Genomic DNA, 17,149 nt, shown 5'->3' with positions numbered 1-17,149 from the left:
GAAGGCAGTTTGTGGGATTTTAGCTCCCCAATTAGGGATCGAACCCAAGCCCTCAGCAGTGAGAGCAAGGAGTCCCAACTGCTGGACCACTAGGAAATTACTAGGCACTGATATTTTTAAAAGCTCCCCAGATAGTCCAGGGTACTGTCACTTAGCTTCGAGTGTCACCTCCACAAGGAATCTGCTTGTCTCACCATCCAGGCAGGACCTTGGGTTCCCAGCCCCCTGAAGGGGGTTCTGCAGCCTCATCACTTCTCCTACGCCCACCTCCTTACCACCGCCTTCTCTTCTCACACCCCTGCTCCTGTTACACACATGTACGCATATACACATACTCATAAACACTCACACTAACACAGACTCTCACATACAGGGACACACAGGACAAAACTCTCAGCAAGTCCACGTGAGTCATAAGAGGTTCTTGCCTGCAAGTTGTTCTCTTAACTACACTGTGAGTTTCTGGCAGTAACTGTTCTTCTCACCCTGTGAGGGTCCCCACAGCACCTAGCAGAGTCCCATGCTCCAGGAACTTTAAATGCTAAATGTCCCAAAGGTCCACTGATCCCTTTAGCCAAAACTATCAGTGGACAGTTCACCTCCCTGAGCCCAAGACTTGGTATCCTGAAGTAGAGTCACACAGCTACTGAATAGTCCATACCATAGCCTGGGTTTACGTTTTGGCTCCAATACTTATGAACTCTGTGACCTTGAGCTCAACCTCTTCTCTAGGCCTCAGCTTCTGTAGCAGCCAAATGACAATAAGAATGGCAATCCACTCGTGGCTGGGAAATCCCATGGACAGAGGAGCCTGTTAGGCTACAGCCCATGGGGTCACAAAGAGTCGGACGTGACTTACCGACTAAATGACAATAATTTTTTAGAGTAGTTTTGGACTCACAGCAAAACTGATCAGAAACTATAGACAGTTTCCTCCCGCCTCCCCACAAACTCCCCCGTTATGAACGTTTCCCAACAAAGTAGTACATTCATAATAATTAATTAATTTTTGACATATGATTATCACGCAAAGTTCATAAATTGTGTTACAGTCTGATTTATGCTGTTACATATTACTACCCCAATCATAGCATTGTTAGATAATACTACAATTAAAGTACTTTGCAACTACATGCATGCTAAGTCGCTTCAGTCATGTCCGACTCTTTGCAACCCCATGGACTATAATCTACCAGGCTCCTCTGTCCGTGGGGTTCTCCAGGCAAGAATACTGGAGTGGGTTGCCATTTCTTTCTCCAGGGGACCTTCCTGATCCAGGGATCAAACCCACATCACTTGCATCAGCAGGAGGGTTCTTTACCACTAGCACCACCAAAGTGTCTGGCAGATAGAAAACACTCGATGAAAGTTTCGATGAATGATTTCAATAGTCACACCTACAGACCAAAGTTTGCTCTGAAATGATCCTTAAAACCCAATTTGAGTGTGTGTAGCATTTTCTCTAAACAGGGACAACAGCAAAAATGGTCTCCAGATGGTACAGTGCCCAGTGCCCATGTCCTGTCTGGGTGACTCTGCGGCTTGGGCTCTGACTATTTTCAATTTAAAACAGCCACCCAGAAAGTGTCGATCCATAGCTCCTCTGTTTCATTCTTCTCCTGTAAGAGAGTACAGAGCAAGTGGCAGAAATGTTTGAGATTAATCCTAGAAATTGGACCAGTCTCACAGATACTGGGTTTCCCTGATGGCTCAGCAGGTAAAGAATCCTCCTGCAATGCAGGAGACACAAGAGATGCAGGTTCAGTTCCTGGTTTGGGAAGATTCCCAGGAGAAGAAAATGGCAACCCACTCCAGTTTTCTTGCCTGGAAAATTCCATGGACAGAGGAGCCTGGTGGGCTATAGTCCATGGGGTTGCAAAGAGTCAGACTGAGCAATTAAGCATGCAAGCATGCTTAATCAGCCAGAAGGTACGGGTGGGGGGGTGGGGGGGTTAGGCATGAATGACATGAGAATCACCAGCAGAACTTGTTACATAGACAAGGGGTGGGCTCCACTGCCAGAGACTCTGATTCCAGAGGTCTGACTCAGTGATTCTTCCAAACATCAGTCCAGGTGATTCTGGGGCAGATAATTTGGATAACTGTTGAAGAGACATTGATCTTGCAGGGTGATCAAAACAGAGAAAACGAAGGGGGTTGTGAAGGAATGTGGTTCTGATGTCAGACACTTCAAGTCTGAATCAGTTACCTAATCTGTGAGTCTTAGTTTTGTCATTTGTAAGAGTAATAAAATCCATTTCGCAGGATTATTATGAGTGTATGAGTGTCAAATGCCTGGCATTCCCACATGGGAATCTATAAGATGGGAAGAGGAGACCAGGTGGGCAAACACATAAAAGCATCAGTCTTCAGAATCCAGGTGCAGGATGTGTCTTGAAGACACGTGGGCTCTTTCCAGGCTTCTTTCTAGTTGTGGCAAGGGTTTAGTTGTCCCACAGCATGTGAGATCTTAGTTTGCCCAAACAGCAATTGTACCTGTGCCCTCCTGCACTGGATTCTTAACCACTGGACCACCAAGTAAGTCCCTCCCCTTCTGTTTTTTTAAGATGGTACATATATAGGAAGGGGGCTTCCCAGGTGACTCAGTGGTAAAGAACCCGCCTCCCAATGCAGGAGACACAGGTTCGATCCCTGGGTCTGGAAGATCCCTTGGAGAAGGGCATGGCCACCCACTCCAGTATTCTTGCCTGGAGAATCCCATGGACAGAGTAGCCTGGTGGGCCACAGTCCATGGGGTTGCAAAGAGTCGGACACAACTGAGCATGCACATAGGTATATATGACAATGAATGTGTGCTATAAAGGGAATCATCCAGAAGAAGAAAACATGACGGTGCAGAAGGAAGAGGAAATAATTAGGAAGGCTAAGTACTAGAGGCGGTGGTGGGAGCTGGACTCGGTGTGTGTGATTGCAAGGCTGGGTCTTGCCAGGGAGAAGGACCACAGAGGGTTGGAGCAGAGGGGAACAATTGTTGGGAGCTTTGTAGACTTGGCAGGGAAAGGAAGAGGATGTTCTCCTCTAACTGTTTCTGTTTTCTCCATGAAAGTGAGGATGAGGGAGGAGATGGGAGAGATTGGAAAAGACAGGTGGTAAAATCACCCTTTGGGAGAATGGGACAAAAGTCATCCAGAGAAATAAAGTGGAAAGGCTGTGTGTGTCTGAGAGCCCTCTTAAAAATGATGGTCCCCAATTTGAAGTGAGGTTACTCAACATTACTGAGTGCTTTTCTCCCAGCCTTATTCAGCTCACTTGGTGTACAAGACAAGAAGAGGAGGTGAGGTGGACTTTTGCCATCTAACAGAAGGAGAGAGGGCAAGGGCTGATTGACACAGCGATCACGGATCCTAAGCTGAGCAAGAAAGTATGTGCAAACAGTAGCACAAGTCACGCTCACCATCACCACCATCTTCAACTGCCAGAGCAGTTGTTACTTTCACTTGTGTTTTAAAGCTACGTAATAGAATTTACTACAAGACATAGCATTTTATTTGCTTTTAAAACTTATTTTTTAATATCTATAAAGATATGAAAGACCTTGGGAAAACAATTTTTTTTTAAATCTGTCATGATAGGCTCCCGGTTTGGGGTTTGTTTGTTTGTTTGCTTCTTTGACAGAGTACAGATAAGACATAGGAAAGCCTGGGAATGACTTTCTCATGCAATCTTCACCCACATAAGGGTCCGTTTCTGAGGAACCACGTGCTCTGCTGATGAACAACTCAGGTAGCGGCGGGAGGCAGATCTGGCCTCCAAGCCACTTTCCATCACTGGCTGACTCTAGCCAGGTTCCTTCACCTTTTCACCCCAGTCTTCTCAGTCATGTAATCAGGAAACAGTAGCATGTACCTCCTAGAACTGCAATAAGGATTAACTAAGAAAATCCATGTAAAGTGCCTAGCAAAGTGCCTGGTATATACCAAACATTCAGTGAAAGATAATCCTATTCCTCTATTAGATACTGACTTTCCCAATCTCCCTTGTGCCTAAGAATGTCTATTTGACCTTGTTATGGCTCATGAGAGATTAAGAGAAGTCATCTGAGAGGCTTCTGAATTTTTTTTTTTGGTTTCCTATAAAGGAGGCAGGCATGATATAATACATATAAGAGTCCCCAACCTGCATATGCACGCACATGCGCACACACACACACACACACACACACACACACACACACACACACAGACACTTTCTTTCATCTTTCTTCCTTGAATTGAGATGAAATGCTTGGAGTTGTGGTAGCTATTTTGTGACCATGAAGTGAAAAATATGAAGGCAACAGTCAAAAGCTAAAGACAGAAAAGCTGAAATGAAGAATTGACCCTAGATCCTTGGTAAGACCCTAGAGCTGATGAACCAACCTCGGAATGCTCTCCTCCAGAGTCCTTAAGTGAGATAATAAATGCTTGTGTATTTAAGCCACTATTAATTAATTGCCCCTGGACTTCCCTAATGGTCCATGGCTCAGACTCTGAACTCCCAATGCAGGGGGAAAGGTTCCATCCCTGGTCAGAGACCTAGATCCTACACGCTGCAACTAAGAGTTTGCATGCTCCATCTAGGAGTTCACATGCCACAACTAAAGATACCAAATGCATCAACAAAGATCAAAGATCTCATGTGCTGTAACTAAGACCCAGCACAGCCAAATAGATAAATATTTTTTAAAGTTTAAAAAAATCAGTTGTCACACAACCTAAAGCATCCTTAATTGATTCAATAATATTGTCTATTAGCATTTATTCCAAGCTCCCATCATTATTCCTTTCCTGACTTGGAGCAGGGAGCCACATCTCTGAGCACCAACTGAGCATTATGAGAGGCAGTACTCTAGACCAGGTCATCCAGAGTAATGTTGAGCTCCCCTATTATTTTCCATAAAGTCCTCCTCTACAAAGGACCCAGTGATAGCTTACAATGAATGATGTCAGATTCGTGATCTCTGAAGAAGAATATTTAGCTTTGGGACCAGGGACCAGGCTTGATAACTCAAGAGCTTTTGTGGCAGAGTTTTATTAAAGTATAAAAGGGACAGAGAAAGCTTCTGACATAGACATCAGAAGGGGGACGGAGGGTGCCCCACTCACTAGTCTTGAAAGGTTGTTGCTGAACCACGAAAAGATGTCGGGATTCTTGGCCTCCGGAGGAGAAGAATTCAATCTGGGGCCAGAGACGAGGCTTGATCACTCAGAGCTTTTGTGTAATAACATTTTATTAAAGTATAAAGGAGATAGAGAAAGCTTCTGACATAGGCATCAGAAGGGGGTAGAAAGAGTACCCCCTTGCTAGTGTTAGCAATGGAGTTATATACTCTCCAATTAGTTATTACAGTGAATCAAAAGAATGGTTGTAAAGAACTCACTAGACCTACTCCCATAATTTACATTTTAAGATAACAGGATTAGCCAGAAGGTTTTTTCCAGAGACTGTCCTCAAGCAGGATACATTATTGTTATATAATCCTAAGGAATGTAGAGGGGAAAAAAAGTTTGTCCTTTCTTCCTCCTTGAGAATTCCAGACCCGTCTCTCCTTGGAGACCCCTAGACTTCTTACCAACCTGCCTAGGAAATGGCTCTGTCAGTCTTAGCAAGGCCTTATATTTTTTTACCAGACCCACTCCCACAACATAGGTCTTAAGATAACAAGATTAGTCAGAAGGTTTTTGTTAAGGAGAAACATGTCCTTGAGCAAGATACATTGTTATATTGACAAAGACAAAAAATGTTTGTCCTTTTCTTCTCTTTGAGAACCCCAGGCCCCTGTCTCTTTCTCGAGGGCCCTGGACTCCTTATCAACCTACCTAAGGATGAGCTCTCTCACCAACACAATCAGCAAATGAGGGGCTCTTAGTCCCACATAGCTCAAAAATGCTTCTCAGAGATTCCTCCTTATGATACCATATTTATAGTCCCCCTGGACCAATCCCAAGTTTCATATGTCTCATATGTCATATTAACACTATTCTCACTATTCTGGGTCATTTCCTGGGTATTCCACTCTGCTTCAATGGAAAAACTTCTAATTCTGAGAACCAGGTTCCACAATTGCCCACGAGGACAGAGAAATGTGAACATGTGAGAAACTTAACATAGTGGTTACTTAGCACAAGGGCTGGTCACAGTGGTCTCTCAATGAAAGGCCACTGTTATTACCAGGATCATGACCATTATCAGTATACAACACAGTGGTTGTCACTTCTAAATTCAGCTCTTCCACAAAGGGATAGACAAGCCCTGTCCTTCCAAGTCCACCCACCCTCTGTGACTTAGAGATCAGGATTCCTCCTGACATGATGTGTTCCCAGGGTGGGAGGGGAACCCCAGGTGCTGGTAAGTGAGCAGGTACCTGATAGGTTACATGAAGAAAGAGGCGGGACTTAGACTGACCATTCAGAAGATGAGTCAGAGCCATGGTGAAGAATCACACCCTATCTTCCCAACCTGGGCTGAAAGTCAAGATGAATTTTGCATTATTCATCACCCAACAAGTATTTATTGAGGTACATGGCAAGTGCTCAAAATTGTACTGTAAAATTCCCCTGCTAAACAAGGGAGACAGTGAGATATATCCTGCAGAGGGGATTTATGGCTTGATTAAAGGCATTCATTCCAGGAAAACATCCTCAGGTCTCAGCCATTCACTTTCCCGGAATTCTAACTGAGGTACTAAGCTGGAAGATCCCCAAAGCTATATACCAATCTTCCAATGTGCTCTCCTCTAACACATACACTGCAGCTCTGTAAACAAGCCAATCCAAGGCAACTAAATGATGATGTGGTGGGACTCCCCTTTATTTGGTGCCAAAGCAATAAGCAACCTCCTTGTGCACTGGTCTCTACCCTGCCCCGGTGGGGAAACAACCCAGTGAGTGAAGTAGTGCAAGAGGGCAGGACCACAGCCAGGACACCTGCCTCTCCATTGGCAAACCACACCACCACCTCCACCACTGAACTGCTGAACAACTACAGGCAGATCACCGAGCCTCCCTGGGCCGCCATCTCCCATCTCACTATGTGCCAAGTGAAGGGGCTGAAATCAATGACTTCTGTGATGATTATTTTCATGTGTCAATGTGGCTAGGCCATGGTGCCCAGGTATGTGGTCAAACATTATTCTGGATATTTATGTGAGGGTATTCTGGGTGAGATTAACATTTAATCTGTGGACTTTGATAGAAAACAAACATATGGATACCAAGGCAGGGAGGGGAGTATGGAATGGATTGGGAAGAGATTGGGATTGACCTATACATACTGTTATATATAAAATAGGGCTTCCCAGGTGGCACAATGGACTTCGAGTAAAGCAGTTTCACTTCCCCCAAGCAAGAAGGAATTCTGCCAGCAAATGGCCTTTGGACTCAAACTCATCTCTTCCTGGGTCTCCAGCCTACCAGCTTACTTTGCAGATTTATTTCAGACTCTTTCTGAGCCTCCATAATTATAAGAGCCAGTTCTTTTTTTTAAGTATATATGTATATATGTGTGTGTCTATATTATATATAATATGTATATGTATGAGTATGTGTATACACCCCACTGGTTGTTTCTCTAGAGAACCCTAACTAATACATCCCCCTCAAACTCTTTTCTAGTTCTAAGATGCTGGAGTCCGACTGGTGGCAGAGGGGAAGTTGGGGGCCCATTTCTCAGGCTGTGGCTCCCCAGGGCAGGGATGTCAAAATGATCAGGACAATGTCCTCTTTCAGGAGGACTTATGCAATGGGCCTCCTCGGCACAGCAATAAATACCAGTAGTTCCAGAACTGGGACACTACGTACTGTGGGATATGGACAGAGATAAATTGATATGAACGCAGCCAAGAGGAATCCAAGATGGGATGTTAGGCAGCCCACTGGGTTTGCCATCCACTGTCAGGACCTCCCCAGATACTCGCTGCATTATGACACTGTTACCCCAGAGGCAGGAAGCAAGGTTTTTTGGTGTTTGTTTGTTTTTTACTGTGATGGATGAGGTGTTGCTGTACAGCAGAGTGTCTGCTGCAGAGTAGACAAAGAGCCTGCCTCTGCGAGATAGAACTAGGGAAAGGAAGAGGGAGGGAGAGCAGACTGATACTAAAACTCATCTAAAGACCACAGCATCAGAAGCACCTGCCCCACACCAGCTGTCATCTGGATGCTCTGGGACTGTTTCACGGCTCTTCCTCAACAACTCCAGACAGATCCCAGCCACGGCTTTCAGAACTGGAGAGGCCACAGGTGGGAGACGGCAGCTTACTCTCAAGCTCCACTGCAGTCTCTTCTTCCTCCTTAAGTCCTGTGTGTCCTGTGTTCCATCCAAGGCCCTCTTCTCTTCCATTCTACACCCTTCCATGTTGTCCCAAAACTTCACCCCTGTTTGGGTGAACCCCAAGCCCAGACATCCCGCCCTCCTGTTCTCCTGAGCAGAGCTCCCAGAGAATGCAAGCGTCATGAGAGCAAAGGCAGTCACCTCCTGTTTTCTGCTATGTCCCCAGCGCCTGGAACAGCTTCTGGACCATAATCAGTGATTAATAAATGCCTGTTTATTAATCTATGAATCAATGAATGAACTGCACGCAGCCATGTGTAGACATCTCCACTTGGGCTCTCCTGGACTCAGCGTGTATAAAACCAAACACTTGATTTTCCCTCAAAACCTGAGATCGTTATTTTGGTGGCTCTCTCCACCACCCATTTTCTTGCTAAGACCTGAAATCTGGGCATCACTTGAATCTCCTTTGCTCTCTTATCACCTCCCAATTTCAATGAGTCCCCAAGTTCTAATCTTCCTAATATTTCTTATGTGTTCAGCTTTCTCTTCCTTCACCTAGAATGAGGAAGGAGGCACCATCATTCCTTTTGCAGTATAGTCATCTGTTGACCTTTCTGCTTCAGGAATCAGCCGTGTGACAGCAAAGCCCTCAAGTTCCGACATTTATCTGTATGCCTGACGGGGTGGTGGTAGAGTAGGTAGTTCCCAGAATCCGAATACTCCCTTCTTATTTGCAGAAAATCCTCCACTAAGTGAAAGACGGTGAAAGGCCGGGCCTCTGACTCCCCCAACAGAAGTCAAGGGAGCCATCGTACCCTCCCTGCAGTCATGATCACATGACTTGGCTCCAACCAATCAGAGGCCTCCTCCCTGGGAATAACAATCTGGTGGGAGGAAAGCAAAGAGGTAGGTTCACTCAGAACTTTTCCGTGCTCCAGCCTTTGTGGGGGCTGTCCCAGCAGGGTGGCGCTGGCAGTGAGTCCTAACCAGCAGACTGTCCCTGGGGTAGGCCCTGGGCTGTGATCTCTGCAACCTGGCTCTCTTGACCCTGACTGCTGCCCAATTCCTGCTCTCCATCACTCAGAGAAGTGAGCAGTAGCCTTCTGACACATCCCTCTTATTAATAAGTTTACTAGAATCAGTTTCTGGGCTATACCTAAGAACTCTGACTGCCAAAACTGGTGTGTTACCTGTCCTTAACTCCAGCATCTAATAGAGTGCTTGGTTGCTGTTGCTGTTGTTTAGTGGCTCAGTCGTGTCCAACTCTTTGTGACCGCATGGACTGTATCCCACCAGGCTCCTCTGTCCATGCTATTTCCCAGGCAAGAATACTGGAATGGGTTGCTATTTCCTTCTCCAGGGGATCTTCCCCACTCAGGGATGGAACCCATGTCTCCTTCATTGGCAGATGGATTGTTTACCACCGAGCCACCAGGGAAGCCCAGAGTGCCTGACAGCTAACAGGTAATGTGATAGGGATGAATTAAAGGAGGAAGAAAGGAAGCAAGGGAAGGAGGGGAGAGAGAGGAAGGAAAGACAGCCATTCTTATTCATTTTTGACTTTTGGCAACTTCTCAGGCGAGCTTGGAAGTAGGGAGAGAAAGGTTGGGAAATTATGGACTGCTCTATATATATGAGCTTCAGTGGGATTTGTGCTGTTTGTTTGTTTTGTTGTTTTATTTTGTTGGGTTATGTTTTGTTTGTTTTTAGCACTAGAATTCTCCTCCCTCTTCACTGGCTGCATCTGGGAGTCCTTAAGAAGTGTGAGAAAATGTACCATCCCAAATTCTGAGAATACTAGCTTTCAACAACCTCCAGGCAATAAGTTGACAGCCAAGTAAAACAGTGACTCCAATATGACTCCCTGAGCAGGGAAAGCAAGGAAAGGAAGGAGTAGAACCTGTGTGACTATGGAGGGAGAAAAAAGAGCTGAGATTCTGGGAAGGCACATAAATAGAGCTTTTAATATTCCCATGCTTTATAAAAACCAGCTGAGACTATAAATAAGTTTTCCAAAAATCATTCTGGCATTCCCTTGGACCCAGTAATTACACCTCTAAGCATCTATCTTAATGAAGCAATCAGAAATATGGACACATGTATCACAACTACTGAAGCCCGAGCACCATAAGTCTGTGCTCTGCAACGAGAAGCCACCGCAATGAGAAGCCTGTGCACCACAACTAGAGAGCAGCCCCCTCTTGCAGCAACTGGAGAAAGCCCAAGAGCAGCACCATGGCCCAGAGCAGCCATAAATAAAATAAAATAAAAACAAAATATGGACAACAGGGAATTCTCTGGTGGTCCAGTGGTTAAGACTCCATGCTTTCAATGCAGGGGGCATGGGTTCAATCCCTGTCTGGGAACTAAGATCCCACATGCCACATGGCCAGAAAGTAAAAAGAAATATGGGCACTTTTTTATGTATAAGAATCATCACATTAATATTATTTATAGAAAAATAACATTATAGAAACACATTTATAGAAAAATAACATTTTTCCCAAACCAGAAAAATAACATTTATAGAAAAACAACATTAAGGAAATAGTTGAGTAATACATATCTCTTCAATGCAATGGAACATTAGGCAGGCGTTAAAAATAATGTTCACAAAGGGGTCGTGAAAGTTTCAAGAAAATGTGGTGACATACTGTTATGTAGAAAAGACATGGGAAAGGAGCATCTCTTCAGTAAACGGAGTTAGGAAAACTAGAAATCCACATGCAAAAGAATGAAATTAGACCACCATCTCATACCATACACAAAAATCAACTTAAAATAGATTAAAGACTTGAATGTAATATCTGAAACCATAAAACTCAAATGACTCAAACCATAAAACATAAATGACAATCTCCTGGATATCAATCTTGGTGATGATTTTTTGGATTTGGTACTGAAAGCCCGGGCAACAAAAGCAAAAATAAACAAGTAGGACTACCTTAAAGTAACAAGCTTCTGCACACCAAAGAAGCCATTAAAAAAGTGAAAAGGCAAGCTATCAAATGGGAGAAAATATTTGCAAGTCATATATCCGATAAGGGGTTAATAAAAGACACTTGCTCCTTGGCAGAGAAGCTACGACCAACCTAGACAGCACATTAAAAAGCAGAGACATTACTTTGTCAACAAAGGTCCATCTAGTCAAGGCTATGATTTTTCCAGTAGTCATGTGTGGCTGTGAGAATTGGACCATAAAGAAAGCTGAACATCGAAGAATTGATGCTTTTGAACTGTTGTGCTGGAGAAGACTCTTAAGAGTCCCTTGGACTGAAAGGAGATCAGATCAGTCAATTCTAAAGGAAGTCCTGAATATTCACTGGAAGGACTGATGCTGAAGCTGAAGCTCCAATACTTTGGCCATCTGATGTGAAGAACTGACTCATTGGAAAAGACCCTGATGCTGGGAAAGATTGAAGGCAGGAAAAGGGGACGACAGAGGATGAGATGGTTGGACAGCATCACTGACTCAATGGACAAGAGTTTGAGCAAGCTCCAGGAGATGGTGATGGACAGGAAAGTCTGGCGAGCTGCAGTCCACGCAGTTGCAAAGAGTTGGACATGAGTGAGCGACTGGACTGAACTGAACTGATCAAAATATATAAAGAACTCATATAACTCAATAGCAAAAACAAACAATCCCACTTTAAAATGGGCAGAGGATAGACATTTTCCAAAGACATACAGATAACCAATAGACACATGAAAAGGTTCTCAATGTCACTAATCATTGGAGAAATGCAAGGCAAAACAACATTGAGATCACCTCACATCTACTGGAAAGGCCATTATCAAAAAGACAAGAAATAACGAGTGCTGGCAAGAATTTGGAGAAAAAAAATCAATTGTGCACTGTTGGTGGGAATGTAAATTGGTACAGCCACTGTGGAAAACAGTATGGAGATTCCTCAAAAAAACTAAAAATAGAACTACTATATGATCCAGTAATTCCACTTCTGGGTGTTTATCCAAAGCGAACAAAAACAGTAACTCAAAAAGATATATGCACCCCCCTGTTCACCACAGCATTATTTACAAAACCAAGACATGGAAGCCACCAAAGTGTTTATCTTTGGGTGAATAGATAAAGGAAATGTGCTATATGTTTATAATGGAATATTATTCAGCCATAAAAAGAAGGAAATCTTCCATTTGCAACAACATGGATGAAACTTGAGGACATTGTGCTAAGTGAAATAAGTGAGACAGAGAAAGACAAATACCATATGGTCTTACTTATACGTGAAATTAGAAAAAAAAAAACTAAACTCATCAATAGAGAAGAGATTGGTAGTTACCAGAGGTGAGGGTGGGGAGCAAAATGAATGAAGGTTGTCAAAAAGTACAAACTTTTAGTTATAAAATAAATGTCAGGGGGCTTTAATGTGCAGCATGCTGACTATAATATTATTGTGTTGCATATTTGAAAGCTGCTAAGAGTATAGATCTTAAAAGTTCTCATTGTATAGAAAAAAACTGTAACCATGTATGGTGATGGGTGTCAACTAGACTGATTGTGTTCCTCATTTCACAATATATGCACATGTCTAATCATCACCTTGTACACCTGAAACTAATATAATATTGTATGTCAATTATATCTCAACTTTAAAAGTAATAAAATTTAATAAAGAAAAGATGCATGCAAAATAATGACTAGAGCATGGTCACAAATAAAGAAAAATACCTATATGAGAACAAAGACTGAGAAGAAATGATCAAAATGTTATCAGGGTTTGTCTCTACATAATGGAATTATGTAACTTTCTATAGTTTTCTACAATGGGTCAATATTAATTTGTTGATCAAGAAAAGGAAATACAGTAAAATGCTGGAGTTAAAAATGAAATTAGATCACCTAAGCCATATTTTGTTTTCTGGTTTTTTATTATTTTATCTATTTATTTATTTTAATTTGGTTTGTGGCTGCACTGGGTCTCTGCTGCTGTGCACAGGCTTTCTCTGGTTGCAGCGAGCAGGAGCTCCTCTCTAGTTGTGGAGCGCCGGCTTCTCACTATAGCTTCTCTTGCTGCTGAGCACAAGCTCTAGAACACAGGCTCAGCAGTTGTGGTACATGGGCTTAGCTGCCCTGTGGCATGTGGGATCTTCCTGGACCAGGGATCAAACCCATGTCCCCTGCGTTGGCAGGTGGATTCCCAACCACTGGACCCCCCAGGGAAGTCCCCATATTTTGCATATAAGTCAGAGCTTTTAGGTTGATTCTGAGGCTAAAGAAGCCCTACCTTCTGCCCAATCACTTTACCTGCCACCTGCCACCTTCCTCTCAGGTGAAGTTTGAAAGGAAGTTTCTGCCATCTCCTGGCACATAATCCCCTTCTTTCCCCCTCATGATTCTAGTCTGTTTCTCTCACCCCAACTTCACCTCCACCTTCTCAGATCTTTAGTATGGATTCATCAACCTGGTCCATGGTGACGCTTCTTCTAAGGAGCTACTCTCTCAGGTAGGTGTGTCTCTAAAAGGATGCGACAAAATAACCCATTTTCAGTGACTAGGACATGTAGCATGTGTCACAACTATCCACCACTTGAAAACTTTGGGATGACAACCCATGACTTAGCAAGACGCATCAGTTCCACCTAGACCCTCTCTCTGAACTCTGAGGAGTTACTACAGGTTTATTCACTCACAGGTCCAGCACCTTAGCACATCTAACGTGGAGAAACAGCTATGCACATCCTGTCACAGAATTAATATATTTCCTCATCAAATACGTAGTTGCTCTTTACTCAGTATAACATCACAACCTTTGCATTAATCTCAGTTTCTTCTTGCAACAACATATTCTTCTTGCAATAAATGTTAGAACAAAGCTCATATAATTAAATACCCTTGTCACTAAACTATTATACAGCCAAGTTCAACTACTCATCAGGTCTGCTCACGCTTGTTCTGAAATTGTACATAAAATAGACTGTTAGTGTTAATTGCCTCAGTAAAAATAACATTTATAATATAATAGCAATGGCTTATTATGTGCCAAGCACCGCACCAAACTCATAATATCCTTTAATGTTCACAAGAACCCACACAGAAACTGAGGCACAGAGAGGCTAAACAACTTACCCCAAATCACACAACTAATAATAGTGGAGCTGGGCAGTCTTTCTCAGAGCACCCTGTGTACTCCCTTCCCCTGTCACGGGTTCTATCCCATCACCCCAACTGTGTCTCCAAAAGAGAAGTAGTTCTTAACATCCCCAACAAACAGCACTCTTGAACTTCTGCTTTTGGTATTCTAAGATTCTCTCTGTTTTGCAACTCAAAATTAACTGTTCTAAAACCTCACACCTTCATGTCTCCAGTGTTTTCATTTTTTCAACTTCAGTATCCATCTCATTTTCTAATGTTATTCTTATGCATTATTTTTAGCTTTTTTAGAAAGTTTTTTAAGTGCTGAATCCCCTCTCTTAAAATTTTTTTAAATTTTAAAAAGCCTACCTAGAGGAAGCAGACTAGAATCGTTCTAGGAGCTGGGTACATGGTCAAGTAAATATTATTTTAATAAATGGGAAAAAAATTAATGAAGCCAAGAATATGCATGGTGGAATTTGGTTTGTTGGCAGCAGTCTACTAAAGAAGATATTTTTGAGTTATCTTCCAGGGAAAGCAAAACAAATCAAAACAGAAACTAGTGCTCTTGCCACTTTTTCAGGCTCAGGAAACGGGAACCCATGGAAATTTCTACCTAATGATTTAACCGGCCAGGAATTTTCTCTGTCTGCTTTCAAAGGGTTGTCCTCCTAGGTCTGGCTGTGATGAAAGTGGCAACCATCAAGAAGTGACTCTGAAAAGAGAAGAATGAGACAGGAAAAGAGATGTAGTAGGTCATGTGATTGCTAAATTTCAACTACAATTGTAAGATGCCAAGAACTATTGTCCAATTGATAAGATATCGATAAGTCAAAAAATAAACATGTGACAACATTTAGGTTTATGATTATAACCATAATGTTAATTTATAAAAATTAACATTTAAATATGGGTGAATGTGCACCTCTAGGAAGTGGATGGTGAGGTCAGGAGAGAGCAAAAAGCTTTTTTATCTCACATATACCTTCTATACTATTTGAAATCTTAAACAAGGAATAGGTATTGCTGTTGTTCTTCAGTCACTCAGTTGTGTCTGACTCTTTGCCACCCCATGGACTGCAGCACGCCAGACTTCCCTGTCCTTCCCTATCTCCCAGAGTTTGCTCAGATTCATATCTGTTGAGTGATAATGCTATCCAACCATCTCATCTTCTGTTGCTCCCTTCTCCTCCTGCCATCAATTTTTCCCAGCATCAGGGTCTTTTATTATTGCTATAATAGAAAAATAAAATGACCAAAAATTACAATAATGTATATATACATATAGTATATGTCTATCTATATATGTGTATACATGTGCATGTATACATGGAAACATGCCTACCATGAATATATGCACATGTATGTATCCATCTTTTCAAATATTCTTTTTTCCTTAAGGTGGTTTGTAAAGCTCATATGGGTACCTATTTTCACTTCGTCAACTTCTGCATGCTTTCCAAAAAAAAGAATGACTCAAAACTTCTAGTCAAAGATCCTTCTATTTAGATAAAGAAATAAAAACACCCTTTCCACTGACATTTACAGAGAAGCTACAACTACCAGAAGGCAAGGCTAGGCCTCGAGATGCAGGGCCGAATAACTCCAAGGGTTTCTGATTAAGATGAAGGTCAAAAGTGCAACTGGTTAACCGTGACGACAACACAAATGCAGTAAGTGGTAAAACTGAAGAAAAGAGCTCAAGGAATCAAGATGATGCCAAAGGGAGCATCAATCACAGGTGTGAGCTCTTCCTTGGTGGAGAGGGGAAGTGTCTGGAAGGCAGAGAGTTTGAAGTTACTTCCACTTGTCCAGAAGTTTGGGAGCCGAAAGACACCCACCTCAGCTCTCCCCATTTGTCATCCTGCCAGATCAAGGCCAAAGCAGAGGCCAGGGATCCAGACACAAAAAAATCCTTTCCCTCACTCTGCCTCTCTACAGCCGGGTAATCTTAGGAGCCAGGAAACTAGAAGACTTTCTGAGTCTCCCTAGAGCCTAGATCCCCGGAAATCTGAGCTGACAAGTGAGTCTTACTCTTTTTTAGGAGCTGGGGGCTTCTGAAAACAAGAGGCATATAGACCACCCCGTGCTTATGAAAGTTATGGAACCCTCCCTAGTAACCAGTGACACAGTAATCTGGTGCTTCCATTGTCTGCTCATCAGATTGGCACAATTTTTAAAGACTGAGCAAATTTATGTTGTTGAGGGTGCAAGATAAAGGGCACACCCATTCATTGCTGGTTAGAGTAGAAACTGGCTTAACCTCTTGGGAGGACAGGTGGAAGCAGCTCCATAAAGTTCACATGCAAACCCACAACTGACAAACTCACAAGGACATCTTTGCAGAAAGATATATGGACAAAATGCTAATGTGGATGCTTGTAATAGCAGAACATGTTAAACAACTGAAATGACAATCAATGAAGATACAGTTAAATTGATGGCAACATATCTATCTTAGGGAATACCAGGTGCAACAATTAAAAATAATAGGGCAGATCTCTTTGTCTTGTCACGGGTAGGATGACAAGCGAAGAATGCAAGTATCATAAAAGTACAGGGGGTGATCTGATCTGTGTTTTTAAATATATATATATATGTTTGCATGAATGCAAGTGTCAGAGAAAGTGTCCCTTGTTATCTAAAATTTTATTACATGTATAAATATTTCACTTATTGAATTTTTATAGTGAAAGAAAAATAAAAGTATTTTAAAATTCCTATTTCACTTATTGAATTTTTTAAAGTAAAAGAAAGAGTATTTTAAAATATGACATGAGAAAG

At 42.5% G+C, this 17,149-nt stretch overlaps 2 long non-coding RNA genes across 3 annotated transcripts in view; one reads left to right on the top strand and one right to left on the bottom strand.

Moving 5' to 3' along the window:
* Positions 1–6,877: 6,877 nt before the first annotated feature.
* Positions 6,878–12,537, top strand: LOC145509690 (uncharacterized). Of its 2 annotated transcripts, XR_014056315.1 has the most exons (5): positions 6,878–7,113; positions 7,614–8,237; positions 9,009–9,177; positions 9,632–9,735; positions 9,982–12,537. It is a non-coding gene; the product is annotated as an uncharacterized LOC145509690 (long non-coding RNA). The 2 variants fall into 2 exon arrangements; XR_014056314.1 differs by lacking the exon at positions 6,878–7,113 and having other exon boundaries at positions 8,012–8,237; positions 9,680–9,735; positions 9,982–11,202.
* Positions 12,538–14,771: 2,234 nt separating this feature from the next.
* The window catches only part of LOC145509688 (uncharacterized), a 58,650-nt gene continuing 56,272 nt past the window's right edge, over positions 14,772–17,149 (bottom strand). Inside the window, exon 3 of the long non-coding RNA XR_014056312.1 lies at positions 14,772–15,080. This is a non-coding gene — a long non-coding RNA (uncharacterized LOC145509688). The remainder of the gene's footprint in view (positions 15,081–17,149) is intronic.

The sequence above is a fragment of the Giraffa tippelskirchi genome, chromosome 6, assembly GCF_054371585.1.
Source record: "Giraffa tippelskirchi isolate mGirTip1 chromosome 6, T2T-mGirTip1v1.2.pri, whole genome shotgun sequence".
Lineage (NCBI taxonomy): Eukaryota > Metazoa > Chordata > Mammalia > Artiodactyla > Giraffidae > Giraffa > Giraffa tippelskirchi.
The sequence above is the reverse complement of the archived record's forward strand: the minus strand, read 5'-3'. Positions and strand labels throughout refer to the sequence as shown.